The sequence below is a fragment of the Scylla paramamosain genome, chromosome 28, assembly GCF_035594125.1.
Source record: "Scylla paramamosain isolate STU-SP2022 chromosome 28, ASM3559412v1, whole genome shotgun sequence".
Classification (NCBI taxonomy): Eukaryota; Metazoa; Arthropoda; class Malacostraca; order Decapoda; family Portunidae; genus Scylla; species Scylla paramamosain.
In genome coordinates, this window is record NC_087178.1 from 240,001 (window position 1) to 245,000 (window position 5,000).

At 42.2% G+C, this 5,000-nt stretch overlaps 1 protein-coding gene across 2 annotated transcripts in view; it reads left to right on the plus strand.

Moving 5' to 3' along the window:
• Window positions 1-5,000, plus strand: part of LOC135114640 (FAD-dependent oxidoreductase domain-containing protein 2-like) — a 68,747-nt gene that overhangs the window by 454 nt on the left and 63,293 nt on the right. The gene's annotated exons all lie outside the window — the stretch shown is intronic.

Below are 5,000 nucleotides of genomic sequence, written 5' to 3' on the forward strand. Positions count from 1 at the left end.
TTTTTATAAGCATCCATAAGAAAAAGAGGAAACAGATTTTTTTTTCCAGAGAGAGAGAGAGAGAGAGAGAGAGAGAGAGAGAGAGAGAGAGAGAGAGAGAGAGACCATAACAGAAACCTCCCATCGCTTTAACTGCATTTCAGTCTCAATTTTTTTTTCCTCCCACTGAAGTAAGGAAAAAAATAATAAGAGTGGAGAGTAAGGCCATTGGAGGGGAGAGGGAAGAAGAGAGGGAGGACAGGGGAGGAAGTGAAGAGAGTGAGTGATGAGGGGAGACCACGATACAGGTCATACAAGAATAATAAGTAGGGAAGGGAGAGGAGAGAAACGCAAGAGGGGACCTGAGGGAAATAAAAGAGAAAATTAGAGGAAGTAAGTCGTATTCATGATAAATAAGCAAAGTTAACCTATATATTTTAACACGAGGCAGAGTGGCGCCAGGTTATCAATAGTTATTTATCATTGCAGTCATTTTCCTTAATTATTCGCCGCCATATTTAGCAAGTGGGTTAATTGAGCATTATCCTGAATCGAGCTCCCTTTGCTATTATCGTACACGCTGATTCTGAGCGGATGGATGTACAGTCTCATTTGCACCGAGTTAAAGTGAACGAAACGGATTGATTTGATGAATGTATACTCTTGCGTGTTGCATTGCGCTGGTGTGACTTTGATTAAACTAGTATAATGGTGAGTGTGTGTGTGTGTGTGTGTGTGTGTGTGTGTGTGTGTGTGTTTTCGCTCTCTCTTTCCTTGAGTGTCTGTTATTCCATGCAGGCTTTACCACTTGTTTGATGGGTGCACTCTCGGGAGAAAGGCAACGAACACAAACTCACTATTCTCGTGCTTTATTACAATACGTCCAAGAAAATGTTAAATTATGTATTTTCACGTGAGTCATCATTGCTTCCTGGTGACAATATGCGTGTGTGTTTGTGTCTTGGGAATAATCTTTTTTTTTTCTTTTTTTTTTCTTTCTTTTTAAACTAACGTACCATTTTCTAATATTTTTCTTTTTTATTTTAACTTATGAACCTTTTTCTTTTTTTCATTTTTTTTTTATTGTAACTTACGATCCATTTTTTTTCCTTCCTTGTCGTTCTTTTAACTAAATTCTGGTGTCTGTCTGCGTCTGTGTCTGGATGATAGCATTTTTTTCCTCTCTCTTTTTTGTTTCCCTTGGCCAGTGACTCTCTTACATAAAGCTGGGTATATTTCGTAACAGGGACTGCCACGTGTAGGCCTAACGACTTGCAGCTTCAATTATTTTACCTTCTAGTGTGTCTGTGTCTGTCTGCAGGTGTGTGATTTCCCTGGAGAATCTAACTTGCCAAATTACTAATGATATGACTCCAGACACCTTCATTCATCCCTGCCTCCTGCCCTTAACACAATACCTTACCTTCCCCTGAGCCCCCACCCGCTCTGGCTCCACCCCTGCCGTGCCCGCCTCCTCTGCCTGACCCGCCTCGCTCGCTCCGCCGCTAGTTGGCAATCCGGAAACTTAATGGCGCTGGTAATGGTGTGTCGTGTGTGTTTGTGGGGGTAATTATAAGTTAGGATGAGCTGGAGGCCTCTCAATCTTGCCTCCTTGTCGTTGTTTGTCTTTTGTGTGAGGGGGAGACAGGGGGGATAGAGAGAGAGAGAGAGAGAGAGAGAGAGAGAGAGAGAGAGAGAGAGAGAGAGAGAGAGAGAGAGAGAGAGAGAGAGAGACTGACGGATACACAGACAGAAAGACAGAACAATCGACAGAAAGACACTGAAAAGCACACACACACACACACACACACACACAGACAAATATATAAACAGGCTGAAATGAACAAAGACACACACATACGTAAAAATTAACATGCATGCCCATACACACGAACTAATGACAGACAGACAAAAATAAACAAAACAAGCGAGACAGACGGACAGACAGACAGACAGACAGACAGACAGACAGACAGACAGACAGACAGACAGACAGGCAGGCAGGCAGAAGAGAAAGAAAATCTCGCAAGCAACAACTTTTTTCTTACACTGGAAATCCTGAACGAAATGGAAGAAGCTTTTCCATCACCTAACGAAACTATTTTATTTATCTATTTACTTTTCTTACCTCCCAATTTCTCCCCTTTTTTTGTCTCTGATCATGGTGACGCCCGCAGTTTTGTCCATCACTCTGATTAATATTGAGGGAAAAAGCAAGTCTCAAGCACACTAAGGGAAAAAGGGAAAAATATAGAATTATGGGGAGAAAAAAAGAGGGGGCGGGGGTGAGTATATTGAACGTTGTATAGATGACTCCCATTCCACCCAGGCCATTATTATCGTGTCCAGAAGGTGATAATTCCAGCGTGGTCATCTGCGGAGCCCATCAGTCTTGTGTTACGCCTCCTGTAGTGTGTGGGGGACTGCGTGGGCCAGGGCCAGGGGCATGGGGATGGCTGGGATGGTTTACACACACACACACACACACACACTCTCTCTCTCTCTCTCTCTCTCTCTCTCTCTCTCTCTCTCTCTCTCTTTCCTCACTTCACACGATGCCGAAATAACACAGGCGTTGATAATCGTTCACACACACACACACACACACTACACACACACACACACACACACACACACACACATACACACCTGGCAACACTGGCTGGCTGGTTGGCTGGGGTGCGGGGCGCGGCTTGTGGTGCGGGGCGGCAACACACCTGCCCACACCACACACCGGACAGCTCAGGATCGGGCAGTGGTATTTAATGATAAGCTAGAAGAGGAAACAGAGACAATAGTGTTTGATAATGCGTGTTCATATCTGCAAGCATGTTTTCGCTAATATCACGCCATTTTTCTTCATTACCCGCTACAGAACACTCGAAAAAAAGAATATTATATTTATTTTTTATCTGAGTTTTTCTTTTATTTTGAAGTTTTCTGATTTTTTTTTTTTTTGTTTGGTTGTTCATACGTTAATACATTAGGAATGCTCCCTGTGTCAGTGTTGCCACATCAAAAATTCTGAAGTTCATGGTGAATAAGACTAATAATTCCGTCATTTTTAATAGGAGAAAATAAGGAAAACGCGGCACAGTGGTCTGTTATCACTTATTTTAACATAATAAAAATAAAATAGGCCTTATAAAGTGAAATAAGGGAAATACGAGAGGGATACGGGAGGGTTGCAGAGCTGGCAAACTCGACCTTCTCTCTCTCTCTCTCTCTCTCTCTCTCTCTCTCTCTCTCTCTCTCTCTCTCTCTCTCTCTCTCTCTCTCTCTCTCTCTCTCTCTCTCTCTCCGAATGTGAACAATAATGGCCGATAAGAATCAAAAGTTGAGGAGAGAAATTTTCGCCAGTTTGAGCAGTGCCACGTGGTTTTATTGGCCCTGTACAATGCCAAGGAGGGCTTTTCAGTATATTAATCAGTCTTTGAGAAGCAGAGAGGCTTGGAATATGGTGGAATGAACCGCAAATAGGGAATGTAATGGAAGCCTCGATTGATTTTCCACATCTATTTAATTCTGATACTTCTGTCCATACCTAAAGGCTAAGACGACGCCAAGGAGGGGTTTTCAGTACACACGATTCATTGAGAAGCAGGAAGGCAGGAAGTGTGGAGAAATAAGCGAGTGTAGTGGGTGAGGGAACTTGACTGAATTTTTTTTTTTTTTCAGAGCCTGTAATTGTGTTTGGCTTTATCGTTCAAAAATACAGGCTAAAGCAATGGCAAGGAGGGGTTTTCAGCTAATAAATCAGTCCTTGGGGAGCAAAGCGGCTGGAAATAAGCCACAGCGAGTGTAGTGCATGACTCAATTTTATTTCCTAGTCTGTATTTAATATTGCGTCTTCCATGCATAAAATACTGGAGCAGAGTATAGTTTTCCGTGATCCTTGGCCCAAGTTTCCCTTACTATAAATCTTACCTGAATATATACATCCAAGAAGAGTTGATTTTTATTTATTTATTTATTTTTTTTGTAAGAGGGGCACCAGCCAAGGGCAACAAAAATTACGACAAAAGGCCCACTAAGAGTGCCAGTCCCCAAAGATGTAAAAAGATATCCAAAAATTTGAGAATAAGTGTCTTGAAACCTCCCTCTTAAAAGATTTCAAGTCATAGGAAGGAGGAAATACAGAAGTACGCTGGGAGTTCCAGAGTGACGCGTTAGGTGAAAAGTGAGACATTCATGATAGAGTGGGTAAAAAAAGATGCGTTATAAGAATTTTGATGACAGGGTGAGTGAAAAGATGATGGGTTGTGACAAGACAGGTGAAGATGGCAGGGTAGGTAAAAAAGAGTGACGATTATGACAGGATAAGTGAAAAAAAGATGAATTTGATGATAGAGAAGGTGAAAAAATGACACTTATGATAGGTTAGTTGAAAACAAATTATGGGAAATGTCAGGGTGGGTGAAAAAGGCGGTGTGTTGTGACAGAGTAGGTAGAGAGCGTACATGATGACAGGATAAGTGAAAAATATGATATTTATGATGGCTTTTATAAAGGAGTAAAAAAAAAAAGTGACATTTATGATGGGTAAGTTGTGACAGGGTAAGTGAAAAGAGGGTGACGGCGAATACAAATGATAACAATAGAAGCGACCGCAAGAATAACAGCAAAAACACAACAAAATCACCAGAATAAAAATTATAATATTAGAAACAACAGCAAGTATACGTCTTGGAGATAAGCTCAACATTCTTGACCTTTTCCTGACCTCTAATCCTTCTGCTTATGCTGTCACCCCCTCTTCTCCGTTGGCGGCCTCCTCCGATCACAATCTCATATCTGTATCTTGTCCTATTGCTCCAATCCCTCCTTAGGATCTCCCTAAGCGGAGGAGCCGCTAGCGTTTTGCCTCTGCTAGTTTGGGGGACCTGAGGAGGTATTTTGCTGATTTTCCTTAGAATGACTACTGCTTCCGTGTCAGAGACCCGTCTCTGTGTGCCGAGCGCATGCCATGCCCTCGCTGGCCTTAACATTGTTCTCCGAAACTGCTTCCGTGCTTGCTCCTT